This window comes from Eleutherodactylus coqui, chromosome 5 (assembly GCF_035609145.1).
Source record: "Eleutherodactylus coqui strain aEleCoq1 chromosome 5, aEleCoq1.hap1, whole genome shotgun sequence".
NCBI classification, from domain to species: domain Eukaryota; kingdom Metazoa; phylum Chordata; class Amphibia; order Anura; family Eleutherodactylidae; genus Eleutherodactylus; species Eleutherodactylus coqui.
Window position 1 is genome coordinate 18,047,539 of NC_089841.1, and position 17,916 is coordinate 18,065,454.

Below are 17,916 nucleotides of genomic sequence, written 5' to 3' on the forward strand. Positions count from 1 at the left end.
TTAACCCCTTAGTGCTATAGGTAGTACATGTACGTCCTGCAGCGTCGGGGTATGTATGAACGCGCGGCGATCTCCCTCCATACAGCGCGAGCGCCGGCTGTTTACTGCGGCTGATACCAACTCCGATAAGCTGTCAATTCTGATAGCGCCATTTAAATGGGATGAGATCGCAGGGAGCCGTGCAGGTGTCATGGCAGCCGGGGGCCCTCTGTAACGCCCCGGGCTGTCCTGGCAGAATGCCTATCAAGCCATGCCCGTGGCTCCTCCAGAAAAGGAGTGAGAAGATGAGCCCATTCCCATCTAATTACTTCTCTGTACTAATTACTTACTGACTCCACGACCTAAACGTTTACCAGCATCCGGATCGCAGCATCCAATAAGCCGCACAAACCTCAGTAAAGTTTACACCGCCGTATCCCGTCTGGGCCCAATCTGCAGCAGAAAGTAGGCCGACCGCTTCTATAGCGAAACCCGTTACACGCTGCCGTCACAGAGATAACAAATATCACTAGCGAGGAACGACTAATGCATTACTGATGACAGATGGAAAACATCCTGAAGGTCATACAAATGGCCACCAAAATAACCTGCAGGGGGCGCCCGCCAGCCTCACCCTGCCCTGCAAAGGATTGCATCTTCTACATCCTGGTGATCAGAGGCATCTGGTCCTTCATCTACTAGGACTTACTATTCTTATACAGAGGAGTCTACATTCTGGTGCTCAGAGGGATCTCGTGCTTCAGTCACTAGGACTTACTATTCTTATACAGAGGAGTCTACATCCTGGTGGTAAGAGGAATTTGGTCCTTCAGCCGCTAGGACTAACTATTCTTACACAGAGGAGTCAACAACCTGGTGGTCAGAAGAATCTTCTCCATCTACTAAGAGTTACTATTCTTACATAGAGGAGTCTACATCCTTCTGGTCAGAGGGATTTGGTCCTTCAGTCACTAGGACTTACTATTCTTATACAGAGGAGTCTACATTCTGGTGTTCAGAAGGATCTGGTCCTTCAGCTGGTAGCTCTTATTAAACTTATACAGAGGAGTCTACATGCTGGTGGTGAGAGGGATTTGGTCCTTCAGTGGCTAGGACTTACTATTCTTATACAGAGGAGTCTACAACCTGGTGGTCAGAGGGATCTGCTCCTTCAGCCACTAGGACTTACTATTCTTCTACAGAGGAGTCTACATCCTGGTGGTAAGAGGAATCTGGTCCTTCAGACACTAGGACTAACTATTCTTACAGAGAGGAGTCAACAACCTGGTGGTCAAAAGAATCTGCTCCATCTACTAAGAGTTACTCTTCTTACATAGAGGAGTCTACATCCTGGTGGTCAGAAGGATCTGCTGCTTCAGCAGCACGGACTTACTATTCTTATACAGAGGATTCTACATCCTTCTGGTCAGAGGGATCTGGTCCTTCAGTCACTAGGACTTACTATTCTTCTACAGAGGAGTCTACATCCTGGTGCTCAGAGGGATCTGGTCCTTCAGCCACTAGGACTTACTATTCTTATACAGAGGAGTCTACCTTCTGGTGGTCAGAAGGATCTGGTCCTTCAGCTGGTAGCTCTTATTATACTTATACAGAGGAGTCTACATGCTGGTGGTGAGAGGGATTTGGTCCTTCAGTGGCTAGGACTTACTATTCTCATACAGAGGAGTCTACAACCTGGTGGTCAGAGGGATCTGCTCCTTCAGCCACTAGGACTTACTATTCTTCTACAGAGGAGTCTACATCCTGGTGGTCATAGGGATCTAGTCCTTCAGCCACTAGGACTTACTATTTTTATACAGAGGAGTCTACATCCTGGTGGTCAGAGGGATCAGGTCCTTCAGTCACTAGGACTTACTATTCTTATACAGAGGATAAGGTACTGGACAGACCCTGTTCACCATAATGAGTTCTGGATGGCAGTTTCCTGGATAAGTAGCACAGGGTGGTGTAGAGACTTCAGGCTGTCAGACATTGTATGTGTCAGGCCTTGGGCCTATATCAGCTTCCATGTTATGGTTGTCATTTGTCAGGCCGTGGGAAAGCTGGATGAATTCAGTGTTCTAAAGTCTTATTCCTCTCTTTTGTATCTGGCAAGCCTTTGATGTACAGGAGGACACAAAACCCTTTGCTACTGACAAGGAGATGCTAAATAGGCACCCACTGGCACGGATTGGCACCTTGGATGGTTCACGCAGACATCCTGGTGCCCAATTTTACATCAGAAGGAAATCATTTAATAAAGGATATTTGGTCGTATGAAGGTCTTAGCCAGATATATATTATATATTTAGCATCGGGCTCACCAGCCAAGCAAAATAAAAAGGCTCAGAGCACCCAGAACTGCATATTTGGGAAAATATGGATGCCAACCCATCCGTGTATGGGCTCAAACCATATGTAAAATCAGGACTAAAAATGTGCCACGCCCATATTCAGGTTTGAGGGGGGGCTTTCCGAAAACGGGGAATTATGATTTTTCCCCAGGAATACAGGACTCCACCCCAACCCTCCAGAGTGACATCAGAGGGAGCAAGGTAAGGAGTGTTCTGAGGGTCCGTTTATAATGTAGGACCCTACAGACCCCAAATTGTGAGATCCTACAGAGATACGCCTTGGCGTAAGGCTGTCCCATTCACTTCAGTGACTCTGCATGTATTGGAACATTGGACCAACATCCAAATCCGATATCTTTCTTTTATTTTCCCCAGTTTATTTTAAAAATCTGCGTTGTGTATCCTACTGTATTTCCTTATGCCCCGTGAACAACCTTTTTATATTTTTGTACAAATCAGATATATTGCACTGCGAGGCCTTTTCTAGATTAAATCTGCAATTTAAAAGTCAGCCTTGTCCGTTTTACAACAAACCATAACGCTGAAGTTTGTGTTCATAATTCGGCTTCCAGTTTACCAATACCAAAGCTGGTGGTGGCAGGTTTATTTGTAGGAGTATTGAAGAGCTCTGGAGTGCGTTAGAACGGATCAGGGGGATGATTTGAGCTTTTGATTCACATGCGTGCAGAAGTCCGGGAAAGCTGTGTATAAATCAGCCTGTATTCTAACGACTTTAAGTTTGCAATATCGCACAGTGATCAAGGACAGAGGCGGGATCGAGAGGTATTGTCCCTTCTCCTCTCTCCTCCTGCCCACTACATGACACACAGCATTGTGTGAAAAACATGAGCAGCTAAAAAGCGTGTAAAATAAATAAAACACATGAAGTTTGTGGCCTGTAAACTTTAAAGGATTGTCATTAAAAAAAACCTCTTACCTATTCCCCCCAGTCAGTCTTACCAGATCTTCACCTCAATGATCTTCTCCTGGCTCCTCCAGTCGGCCGAATCCTCTTCTTCCTGTGACGTAGCACACATTGCCGGCATTCTGCTTCCTGCGGGTCAGTGTACCCAGTCACTAGTGACATGGAGTTCACTGCCTAGCAGGGAATGCTGAATCCCAGGCAGCCTGCTTTAGCGCGACTGCGGATGTGTAATGTCTCACCGCTAGTGTATCATATACTATACTGTATGAAACACTAACAACAAAAAACGCGAATGTGCACTAAAGCAGGCTGCAGAGGATTCAGCATTCCCTGCTAGGCAGTGAAACCTACGTCACTCATAACATTCACTGCAGCTAATGGACGCTCCAAAACAGGAAGTAGAGGATCCGGATGGCTGGAGGTGACGTGGCCCAGGGGACTGGAGGGGCCAGGAGAGGATCGGTGAGGAGAGGATGAGGTAAGAAGACTGCCTGGGGAGGAATAGGCAAGTATTGATTTTTTTCCTAATGAGAAAACCCCTTCAACCCCTTCCTGCAACAGGGTGTAAACTTACGTCCTGGGGATAGCGCGAGATCACATGTGATCTCGCGCTATCCCGCAGTGGGAGACGGCCATCAGTCACAGCCAGCCTCCTGCTGCAGCAGCGGGGGTGCATCGGATATGCGACCCCCACTGTTAACCCCTTCCCTGCCACGATCTATGTAGATCACGGCCTGTTGCCATGGCAACAGGATGCCAGACACTGGCGTCCTGTGTTGCCAGTGCCTAAGATCGCTGTATAAGCGATAAGGCATGGCAGTAGCATATTAGCATAAAAAAAGGTTAAAGAAAAATGAAAATGGCACATATTTTGTATTGTCGCGTCCGTAATGATGCGTACAATAAGCTGCACATGCTTTTGACTGTGCACAGAAAAAAAGCATTAAAAAACCGCTAAAAAACTGAGGCAAAATTCTAATTTCTAGCATTTTGCCTCCCTAAAACCGCAATAAAAGTGATCAAAAGAGCTGTATGTAACCCCAAAATGGTACAGCTCCTCTCACAAAATATAAGCCCTCATAGAGCTCTGTACATAAAAAAATAAAAAAAATTACAGGACTTTGAATGCTGTGATTTAGAAAAAAAAAGATTTCCAAAAAAAGGGTTTTTATTGCAAAAAAGTGGAAAAACCTAAAAAAAGTAAGAATTTTGGTATTGTTGTAACCGTACCGTCCCACAGAAAAAATGTATTGTGTCATTTATGCTGCATGATTAACACTGTAAAAAAAAACTCCCCAAAAATCTATAGCAGAATTGATGCGTTTTCTCTCCCTGTTATCATAAAAAAAATAATAAAAGTTTTACAATATAGTCAATGTACCCAAAAGTTGCACCGATAAAAACTAGTTCGTCACGCAAAAAACAAGCCCTTATATGGCCGCGTCGATGGAAAAATAAAAAAGTTATGACTTTTGATAAATGAAGAAAATCCGCCAAAAATCCTTGCGTCCTTAAGGTGCATACACACGACCGTATATCGGCTCTGTTTTCACGCCGAGCCGATATACGGAGTCCTCATCTGCGGGGGGGGGGAGGATGGAAGAGCCAGGAGCAGGAACTAAGCTCCCGCCCCCTCTCTGCCTCCTTGCCATCCCCTCTCCGCCCCTCTGCACTATTTGCAATGAAAGGCGTCGAGACAGGGGCGGGGCTAAGTTTCTCGAATTAGCCCCGCCCCCACCCGCTTCTCCCCTTTGCAAATAGTGCAGAGGGGCGGGAGCTCAGAGCACTGCTCCTGGCTCTTCCAGGCTCCCCCCTGCAGAGAGAGACGATGTATATTGGCTGGGCGTTAAAACCCAGCCGATATATTCTCGTCTGAATCCAGCCTCAAGCCCAAAATAGGCCATGTCATTACGGGGTTAACTGGAGCAACCGGCGTCAAAAGAGGTCGCATGACGAGAATATTTTTCCTTCTCTGTACAAGGCACTGGTCAGATCACACATGGGATATTGTGGACAGTTTTGGGCACCAATACTCAAGAAAGACATATCCCAGCTTGAGCGGGTACAAAAGTGGGCAACTAAAGTAATTACTGGAATGGGCGGACTACACACACACAGTGGCCCGAGCAGTAATCGTGATACACACACAGTGGCCCGAGCAGTAATCGTGGCCCACACACACACACACACAGCGGCCCGAGCAGTAATCGTGACCCCGCACACACACAGCGGCCCGAGCAGTAATCGTGACCCCGTACACACACAGCAGCCTGAGCAGTAATCGTGACCCCCCCACACACACACAGTGGCCCGAGCAGTAATCCTGACCCCAAACACACAGTGGCCCAAGCAGTAATCATGACCCCCCCCCTTTCCCCCCTCTCCACCACACACACACAGTGACCCGAGCAGTAATCGTGACACAGACACACACACACGGTGGCCCGAGCAGTAATCGTGACCCTCACAAACACAGTGGCCCGCGCACTAATCGTGACCCCCCCCCCACACACACACAGTGGCCCGAGCAGTAATTATGACCCCCCCCCCACACACACACACACAGTGGCCCGAGCAGTAATCGTGACCCCCCCCACACACACACACAGTATCCTGGGCAGTAATCGTGACCCCCCCACACACACACACATTGGCCCGAGCGGTAATCGTGACCTCCCCCCCACACACACAGCGGCCCGAGCGGTAATCGTGACCCCCCCCCCCCACACACACACACAGCGGCCTAAGCAGTAATCGTGACCCCCACACACACACAGCGGCCCGAGAGGTAATCGTATACCCCAAACACACACACAGCGGCCGGAGCAGTAATCGTGACCCCCCCCACACACACAGTGGCCCGAGCAGTAATCGTGACCCAGACACACACACACGGTGGCCCGAGCAGTATTCGTGACCCCCCCCACACATAGTGGACCGAGCAGTAATCGTGACCCCCACACACACAGTGGCCCGAGCAGTAATCGTGACCCAGACACACACACACGGTGGCACGAGCAGTAATCGTGACCCTCACACACACAGTGGTCCGAGCAGTAATCATGACCCACACACACACAGTGGCCCGAGCAGTAATCGTGCCCCCCCCCATACACACACACACACACAGTGGCCCGAGCAGTAATCGTGACCCCCCCCCCCACACAAACGCAGTGGCCCGAGCAGTAATCGTGACCCCCCCACACACACAAAGTGGCCCGAGCAGTAATCGTGACCCCCCCCCACACACACACGGTGGCCCGAGCAGTAATCGTGGCCCACACACACACACACAGCGGCCCGAGCAGTAATCGTGACCCCGCACACACACAGCGGCCCAAGCAGTAATCGTAACCCCGCACACACACAGCTGCCCGAGCAGTAATCGTGACCCCGCACACACACAGCGGCCCGAGCAGTAATCGTGACCCCGCACACACACAGCAGCCCGAGCAGTAATCGTGACCCCCCACACACACAGCGGCCCGAGCAGTAATTATGACCCCCCACACACACAGTGGCCCGACCAGTAATCATGAGCCCCCCCTTTCCCCCCTCTCCACCACACACACACTGTGGCCCGAGCAGTAATCGTGACACAGACACGCACACACACGGTGGCCCGAGCAGTAATTGTGACCCTCACAAACACAGTGGCCCGCGCACAAATCGTGAACCCCCACACACAGTGGCCCAAGCAGTAATCGTGACCCCCACCTTTCCACCTCCCCCCCACACACACAGTGGCCCGAGCAGTAATCGTGACACAGACACACACACACGGTGGCCCGAGCAGTAATCGTGATCCTCACACACACAGTGGCCCGAGCAGTAATCGTGACCCCCCCCCATACACACACACAGTGGCCCGAGCAGTAATCATGCCCCCCCACACACACACACACAGTGGCCCGAGCTGTGATCGTGACCCCCCCCCACACACACAGTATCCTGGGCAGTAATCGTGACCCCCCCACACACACAGTGGCCCGAGCAGTAATCGTGACCCCCCACACACACAGCTGCCCGAGCAGTAATCATGACCCCCACACACACACAGTGGCCCGAGCAGTAATCCTGACCCCAAACACACAGTGGCCCAAGCAGTAATCATGACCCCCCCCTTTCCCCCCTCTCCACCACACACACACAGTGGCCCGAGCAGTAATCGTGACACAGACACACACACACGGTGGCCCGAGCAGTAATCGTGACCCTCACAAACACAGTGGCCCGCGCACAAATCGTGACCCCCCCCCACACACAGTGGCCCGAGCAGTAATCGTGACCCCCCCCCCACACACACACACACAGTGGCCCGAGCAGTAATTATTTCCACCCCACACACACACACACAGTGGCCCGAGCAGTAATCGTGACCCCGCCCACACACACACACACAGTATCCTGGGCAGTAATCGTGACCCCCTCCACACACACACAGTGGCCCGAGCAGTAATCGTGAACCCCCCCCCCCACACACAGTCGCCCGAGCGGTAATCGTGATCCCCCCCCCACACACACACACACAGTGGCCCGAGCGGTAATCGTGACCTCCCTCACACACACACAGTGGCCCGAGCGGTAATCGTGACCCCCCCATACACAGTGGCCCGAGCAGTTATCGTGACACCCCCACACACACACAGTGGCCCGAGCAGTAATCGTGACCCCCCCCACACACACACACAGCGGCCCGAGCAGTAATCGTGACCCCCTACACTCACATCGGCCCGAGCAGTAATCGTGACCCCACACACACACACACAGACACACAGTGGCCCGAGCGGTAATCTTGACCCCCCCCCACACACACACAGTGGCCTGAGCGGTAATCGTGACCCCCCATACACACACAGTGGCCCGAGTAGTGATCGTGACCCCCCCCCACATACAGCGGCCCGAGCAGTAATCGTGACCCCCACACACACACAGCGGCCCGAGCAGTAATCGTGACCCACACACACACATAGCGGCCCGAGCAGTAATCGTGACCCCCACATACTCACAGCGGCCCGAGCAGTAATCGTGACCCACCTACACACACACACAGCATCCTGAGCAGTAATCGTTACCCACCCAGACACACACACAACAGTGGCCCGAGCGGTAATCGTGACCCACACACACAGCGGCCCGAGCGTTAATCGAGACCCCCCCATACACACACACACACAGCGGCCCGAGCAGTAATCGTGACCCCCTACACTCACAGCGGCCCGAGCAGTAATCGTGACCCCCACACACAGAGCGGCCCGAGCAGTAATCGTGACCCCCATACATACAGCGGCCCGAACAGTATCGTGACCCCCCACGCACCGGCTACCCGAGCAATAATCATGACCCCCCCCCCCCCCGCACACACACAGCGGCCCGAGCAATAATCCTGACCCCCCCCCCCACAGACACACACACACAGCGGCCCGAGCAGTAATCGTAACCCCCCCCCCCACATACACACACACGGTGTCCTGAGCAGTAATCGTGACCCCCCCACACACACACACGGTGTCCTGAACAGTAATCATAACACCCCCCACACACACACACACACACAGACAGTGGCCCGAGCAGTAATCGTGACCCCCCACCACACACACACACACACGCACGGTGTCCTGAGCAGTAATCGTGACACCCCCACACACACACACGGTGGCCCGAGCAGTAATCATGACCTCCCACACATACACAAACATCAACACAGACGTTGGCCCGAGCAGTAATCGTGACCCCCCCTTCCCCACACACACATACACACACTCACACATGGTGGCCTGAGCAGTAATCGTGACCCTCACACACACAGTGGCCCAAGCAGCAATTGTGACCCACACACACACACACACAGCAGCCCGAGCAGTAATCGTAACCCAACACACACACACGTTGGCCCGAGCAGTAATCGTGACCCTCACACACACTGTGGTCCGAGCAGTAATCGTCACCCCCACACACACACAGCAGTCCGAGCAGCAATTGTGACCCCCCCCACACACACACACAGCAGCCCGAGCAGTAATCGTAACCCAACACACACACACAAACGGTGGCCCGAGCAGTAATCGTGACCCCCCACACACGGTAGCCCGAGCAGTAATCGTGACCCTCACACACACACACAGCGGCCAGAGCAGTAATCGGGACCCCACACACACACACAGTGGCCCGAGCAGTAATCGTGACCCCACACACACACACAGCGGCCCGAGCAGTAATCGTAACCCAACACACACACACAAACGGTGGCCCGAGCAGTAATCGTGACCCCCCCCACACACGGTAGCCCGAGCAGTAATCGTGACCCTCACACACACACACAGCGGCCAGAGCAGTAATCGGGACCCCACACACGCACACAGTGGCCCGAGCAGTAATCGTGACCCCACACACACACACAGCGGCCCGAGCAGTAATCGTGACCCCCCCACACACACACACGGTGTCCTGAGCAGTAATCGTGACCCCCCCCCCACACACACACACACGGTGGCCCGAGCAGTAATCGTGACCCCACACACACACACACACATGGTGTCCTGAGCAGTAATCGTGACCCCCCCCCACACACACACGGTGGCCCGAGCAGTAATCATAACCCCCACATACACACACGTTGGCCCGAGCAGTAATCGTGACCCTCACACACACAGTGGCCCGAGCGGTAATCGTGACCCCCACACACACAGCGTTCCGAGCAGCAATTGTGACCCCCCCCACTCACACACAGCAGCCCGAGCAGTAATCGTAACCCCCCCCCACACACACACACACATGGTGGCCCAAGCAGTAATCGTGACCCACACACACACACAAACACACACATACGGTAGCCCGAGCAGTAATCGTGACCCTCAAACACACACACGGTAGCCCGAGCAGTAATCGTTACCCTCAAAAACACACACAGTGGCCCGAGCAGTGATCGTGACCCCCGCACACACACACACACAGCCGCCCGAGCAGTAATCGTGACCCCCCCCACACACACACACACAGTGGCCCGAGCAGTAATCGTGACCCTCACACACACAGTGGCCCGAGCAGTAATCGTCACCCCCCACACACACACAGCAGTCCGAGCAGCAATTGTGACCCCCCCCCCCACACACACACAGCAGCCCGAGCAGTAATCGTAACCCAACACACACACACAAACGGTGGCCCGAGCAGTAATCGTGACCCCCCACACACGGTAGCCCGAGCAGTAATCGTGACCCTCACACACACACACAGTGGCCCGAGCAGTAATCGTGACCCCCCCCCACACACATACAGCGGCCAGAGCAGTAATCGTGACCCACCCCCCTCCACACACACACACACACACACAGTGGCCCGAGCAGTAATCGTGACCCCACACACACACAGCGGCCCGAGCAGTAATCGTGACCCCCCCACACACACACACGGTGTCCTGAGCAGTAATCGTGACCCCCCCCCACACACACACGGTGGCCCGAGCAGTGTTCGTGACCCCCACACACACACACACACACAAGGTGGCCCGAGCAGTAATCTTAACCCCCACATACACACACGTTGGCCCGAGCGGTAATCGTGACCCCCACACACACAGCGGTCTGAGCAGCAATTGTGACCCCCCCACACACACACACAGCAGCCCGAGCAGTAATCGTAACCCCCCCCCCCACACACACACACGGTGGCCCGAGCAGTAATCATGACCCACACACACACACACGGTAGCCCGAGCTGTAATCGTTACCCTCAAACACACACACAGTGGCCCGAGCAGTAATCGTGACCCCCACACACACACACACAGCGGCCCGAGCAGTAATCGTGACCCCCCCACACACACACACACAGTGGCCCGAGCAGTAATCGTGACCCCACACACACACACAGTAGCCAGAGCGGTAATCGTACCCCCCCCCACACACACACACACACAGTGGCCCGAGCGGTAATCGTGACCCCCAACCACACACACACAGTAGCCCGAGCAGTAATCGTGACCCTCAAACACACACACAGTGGCCCGAGCAGTAATCGTGACCCCCCCCCACACACACACACACAGCGGCCCGAGCAGTAATAGTGACCCCCCACACACACACACAGTGGCCCCAGCGGTAATCGTGACCCCCCCCCCCACACACACACACACAGTGGCCCGAGCGGTAATCATGACCCCCCCCCCCAACACACACACAGTGGCCCAAACGGTAATCGTGACCTCCCCCCCACACACACAGTGGCCTGAGCAGTAATCGTGACACCCCCCCCCCCCACCACACACACACAGACGGTGGCTCGAGCAGTAATCGTGACCCCCACACACACGTTGGCCCAAGTAGTAATCTTGCCCCCCTACACTCACAGTGGCCGGAGCAGTAATCTTGACCCCCGCCACACACACAGTGGCCGGAGCAGTAATCGTGACCCGAGACACACACAGCGGTCCGAGCAGTAATCGTGACCCCCCCCCACACACACACAGCGGCCCGAGCAGTAATCGTGACCCCCTACACTCACAGCGGCCCGAGCAGTAATCGTGACCCCCCACACACACACGGGGCCGTAGCAGTAATCGTGACCCCCCACCCCCACACACAGTGGCCCAAGCAGTAATCGTGACCCCTCCACACACACACAGTGGCCCGAGCAGTAATGGTGACCCCACACACACACACAGTGGCCCGGGCAGTAATGGTGACCCCCCAATACACACACAGTAGCCCGAGCAGTAATTGTGACCCCCCCCCCACACACACAGTGGCCCGAGCAGTAATCGATACCCCCTCCACACGCAGTGGCCCGAGCAGTAATCGTGACCCCCCCACACACACACAGTGGCCTTAGCAGTAATCGTGACTCCACACATACACACAGTGGCCCGAGCGGTAATCGTGACCTCCGACACACACACAGTGGCCCGAGTGGTAATTGTGACCCGACCCTTCCCCACACACACAGTGGCCCGAGCAGTAATCGTGACCCCCACACACACACAGCGGCCGGAGCAGTAATCGTGACCCCTCCCACACACACACAGCAGCCCGAGCGGTAATCGTGACCCCCACACACACACACACAGTGGCCGGAGCGGTAATCGTGACCCCGCCACACACACACACACAGCGGCCCGAGCAGTAATCGTGACCCCCCCCCCCACACACACACACAGCGGCCCGAGCAGTAATCGATACCCCCCCACACACACACAGTGGCCTGAGCAGTAATCGTGACTCCCTACACTCACAGCGGCCCGAGCAGTAATCGTGACACCCATACACACAGCGACCCGAGCAGTAATCGTAACCGCCACACACACACAGCGGCCCGAGCAGTAATCGTGACCCCCCACACACACGGCAGCCCGAACAATAATTATGACCCCCTTCCACACACACACACAGCGGCCCAAGCAGTAATCGTGACCCCCACGCACACACACAGTAGCCAGAGCAGTAATCGTGACCCCCCCCACACACACACACACACAGACTGTGGCCCGAACAGTAATCGTGCCCCCCACACATACACACACACACAGACGGTGGCCTGAGCAATAAAAATGACCCCCTCCCCACACACACACACAAACGGTGGGCTGAGCTGTAATCGTGACCCACCCACACACATGGTGGCCCGAGCAGTAATCTTGACCCCCCACACAGACAGTGGCACGAGCAGTAATCGTGACCCCCTACACACACAGTGACCCGAACAGTATCGTGACCCCACACGCACATAGCTGGCCGAGCAGTAATCATCTATTGATTTGTAATGAACTGATAGTATTACGCAGCTGTAGTGATTTAACTCTATAGAGGCTAATGACTGCACAATTTCATTATGGTAGTTGCTGGACAATGTCATGGTGAAAGATGTGTGTTTTATAACTTCAGCCTAATGTGGAACTCTGCTGCATAAGGAAAGTGTTAAATCACAGTGCTATATGTATTGATTGTGTTCATCCTGGATGTTTCCCCAGCCCTGCCCCCACACAGAAACTTTTTAAATAACATTGAAACTTCTGAACAGGGACTGCCACGCACACAGAAATTCCTTCAGCTAGACCGCATGCTGAGAGGACAGAGTCCACACTACACTGGACTTGAGAGAAGGTGGGCAGGGAGGCAGGGAATTCTATATGACCTAGCGAATAAGAATATGTATATGTTACTGATGTAATCTGTTGCACGCCCATAAAGGGCAGTTGTTACAATAAAGACCTGAGGCTCTGTAACTCGAGAGAAAGCTGGTTGAGATTCAGGGCTGATAACTTGTGTCTGACTGGTTTCTTTCATTATGTGTGCACACTATACAATTAAGAAGCTACAGAATACCCTGAAATCTGCTGGAGGAAAATATGATCCAGATCAGCCCGAGCAGAAATCGTGACACCCCCCCCCCACACACACACACACAGTGACCCGAGCAGTATTTATGACCCCCACACACACACACACACACACACACACAGCGGCCTGAGCAGTAATCATGACCCCCCGCCCACACACACACAAACATAGTGGGCCGAGCAGTAATTGTGACCCACACACACATAGTGGGCCGAGCAGTAATCGTGACCCCCGCCCCCCCATACACACACATAGCAGCCCGAGCAGTAATCGTAATCCTCCCCCCCCCCACACACATACATAGTGGACCGAGCAGTAATCGTGACCCACACACACATAGTGGGCCGAGCAGTAATCGTGACCCACACACACAGTGGCCTGAACAGTAATCGTGACCCTCCCACAAACACGGTGGCCCGAGCAGTAATCGTGGCCCTCCCACACACACAGTGGCCCGAGCAGTAATCGTGACCCCCACACACACACAGCGGTCCGAGCAGCAATTGTGACCTCACCCCCCCCACACACACACAGCAGCCCAAGCAGTAAACGTAACCCCCCCCCCACACACACACACACAGCGGCCCGAGCAGTAATCGTAACACACACACAGCGGCCCGAGCAGTAATTGTGACCCACCCCACACACACACACACACAGTGGCCTGAGCAGTAATCGTGACCCACACACACACATAGTGGGCCGAGCAGTAATCGTGACCCACACACACACAGTGGCCCGAGCAGTAATCGTGACCCTCCCACACACACGGTGGCCCAAGCAGTAATCGTGACCCTCCCACACATACAGTGGCCCGAGCAGTAATCGTGACCCCCACACACACGCAGTGGCCTAAGCAGTAATCGTGAGCCCCACACACACACAGTGGCCTGAGCAGTAATCGTGACCCCCCCCCCCCCAACACACACACACAGTGGCCTTAGCAGTAATCGTGACCCCCCCACACACACAGTGGCCTGAGCAGTAAACTAGCCTGAGAATTTAGAGATAACGTGTAGTAAGTATAACAACGGTTAAATTTTTCTTCTGTATACTTTAGTGTTAGTAAAATTTACAAAGTGTATTGTAAATGAGAAGCAAGCATAGACAAATTGGGGCAATAGCAATAGTCTATGTGAGACCATAGCCATTGTGAGAAGGCTACAGGAGAGAATTACTTCATGCGGCAGGGGTGTCCAGGAACTTTACTTCTTATCTTTCTACTACTTTTTCTTTGATATTGCGTTATAGAGTAACTAAGAATATACAAAGAGGGCGGCCGCCTACTGACATAATGTAATATTTGTATTGTTGTCTTATATTGCATGAAGCGAATGTGTGAGTGATTGAGATAGGCAGATCCGATACGTGGGCACTGACCTCTAGGACACATTAAGGACCAACTTCGCTGTGCAGGTTGTTTTTGGACAAGCCCCTTATTGTGTTCAATGTTCACAGGCCCTACTCTGTAAAGCAAGAAGTAGTCTTCGTGTATATAGCGAAGCACTGATTCTGGTAAGGAACCTCTGTGTTTTCACTAAACATTTTAGTGGCCAGAGGCTTGTTTTATGTTGTTTGTCTTGTAAATCCACGTCAAGAACATAATTACTAACAATGGGAAATACAAACTGTAAGGCATTCTCCTGTGCATGTCTCTGTTGTTGTTGCCAACGACAGGAAGTCCTTCAAGGGGATAAGAAGTACATACACAAGTTAGATCCTGACTATGTCAAATATTGTGACATATAATATATGTATCAGGACAGCGCGCCACGAACAATGGGAAGCAATCTCAATATGGGCAACAAATCACACAAAATGGGACTCACCCGGTGTATAGTGGAGCCCGCTCCTGAGCCCCACCTACACCTCCAAGTCCTGGTTCGCTTTAATGCATACTGCCGGTCATCTCCCTGTGTGTCCACGGTATCCCGACGGGCTATATCGGGAGAGCTGCCAGGAAACTGTATCACACTCTAGGTGTGATCCACTGAAGCTATATCTAATAAAAATAAAAAAGTTCCTGCGCTCCTTTGGGACCCAATTCCACCAGGGATTGGAATTACCAGTGTATAAGTAAATTAAAAACTTGGAATATGGAATAAAGAAAGTTTTTAATTTACTTATAAACTGGTAATTCCAATTCCTGGTGGAATTGGGTCCCAAAGGAGCGCAGGAACTTTTTTATTTTTATTAGAAATATTGTGACATAAGTGGGAAAAGAAATATGGATTTAAAAAAAATAAATTAAAAGTTCCTAGTTGTAAAGAATTATGTGATAAAATACAGACAAAATCAGCTAAAGATCAGCAGAAATACGGATTATCCGCTGCTGAAGCCTGGTTAAAAGAAGCCCCAAACTGTCACGCCCATATAAAAATAGACCCCCGACAGTTTGATGAACAATTCAAAGGGTTAATGAGGTGTTACAATTGAATGAAAAATAGAGAGAGCAGATAGAAATATTCTAGGGCCAGATTGGAGTTCTGTAGAAGGAAATTAGAATGGGATGGGAGGAGATGGTAGACCTCTTCCATAGGATAATCAGGGGAAGAGAGAGATGATCCTAATGCTGCATATAATCAGCCATTAAAGAATGCATTTGTAAGTGGAGTAAAGAAAGGAATAGGAGGTTATATAATGAGATACATGGTTACCCTGAGGATGGGATTGTTGCAGGATGTTTTGGAGTATGAAAAACATGCAGAAAAGTGAAAGAATGTGATACGATGGTTCAAGAAAGTCAGAGAGGTCATTGGACAGCGAGAGGATGTGGAAGTAGAGGCAGAGGAAGAAGCAGAGGTGGGATGCAGCTCAGGGATTTAAATGTGTGTTTGAATTATGGGAAATCTAGTGATGTTCTCAGGTACTTTGGGAAAAAATGACTAGGAGGGGTGGATGTACAACACTTGGAGGATCTCTTGGCAAGATAGATCTCTAGGTAAATGGGCGAATGATTACTTTCCTGGTGGGCTCAGGAGCCACCAGGGCATTAATACATCCCAATATGTACCCAATGTAAAATGTAGTAATAGTCATATCCTGGTAAGAGGGGTTAATGGCCGGACCCACAGGGAATCTCTCTTTGAACCAGTTATAACCGACTCAGAGACAAATAAGTCTGTGAATGTCAGATTATGTAGTCTCGAATATGTCCAGTAAAATTGTTGAGATGAGACATTGTGATAAAATTAGGTATACCTTCACCAGAGTACCTCAGGGCTGCTGTGAAAGTTTAACAATTTTCTCCCAGGCTATGTCAGCAAACTTAGCCCAGTTACAGCCTCCTAAAGGTAGTCAGCTACTACTTTATGTTGGTAGCCAGCAGCAGACAGTGGAGAGAATTGTGGGGGGACACAGGTTTCTTTATGAGCAAGGCCTTAAAGTAAACAGGTAGAAACTCCAAATACTGCACACAGTTAGTTATACTCATATCTTAGTCCTTGTAGACATCCCCCTGCAGGACACTACTGCTCTCACAGCCACACCTGACAACTGAGGGATGTACTACGCTCCATCCATCTACCTTACTGCCTATTTCTTAAGACGGTCCTCCATACAACTGTCTACGAGAGATGGCACATAAGGTGTTACCCCGACCAGATCTGCAGGATGTATCTCTGGTAGATGCTGAATACACTCTTTGTAGATGGGTTGTACATCTCCGTATCTTACCTAAATCGTTCTTCAGATGTGCAGTAGTTTTGAGCCATGGCCTGTGTCATGTCTCAACAGGGGGGATGGTAGCACTCATATGGAAAGTGTTCACAGCCTATGGGTTTACAAGCTATTATTTGTGCTAAACACAATGCACAAGGGAATATAAGACCAAGGAGGGGCGCTGTCCTACACCTCAGTATCCCTTCCAACACATTTGTATGGACTACATAGAATTATACAAATGTGAAGGTAAGAAATACTGCCTAGTAGAGATGAGCGAGTATACTCGCTAAAGGCAATTGCTCGAGCGAGCATTGCCTTTAGTGAGTATCTCCCCAGCTCGAGACTGCATGTTCGGGTGGCGGCGTGGGGGAGCGGTGAGTAGCGGCTGTCAGCAGGAGGGAGCGGGGGGGAAAGAGAGATCTCCCCTCCTTTCCGCCCCACTCTCCCCCGCAGCTCCGTGCCCGCTGCCGACACCCGAACCTGCAGTCTCGAGCGGGGGAGAAACTCGCTAAAGGCAATGCTCGCTCAAGCAATTGCCTTTAGCGAGTATACTCCCTCATCTATACTGCCTAGTTATCATGGATGCTTTAGCCAAGTGGGTAGAAGTGTTTCCCACAGGTCAGCAGATGTAGCCACAGTGGCTAAAGCATTACTAAGGGAA

General features: G+C 52.0%; 1 protein-coding gene across 3 annotated transcripts in view; it reads right to left on the reverse strand.

Annotated features, from left to right (window-relative positions):
- LOC136628981 (zinc finger protein 585A-like) overlaps positions 1–17,916 on the reverse strand; it is a 380,809-nt gene that overhangs the window by 87,385 nt on the left and 275,508 nt on the right. The gene's annotated exons all lie outside the window — the stretch shown is intronic.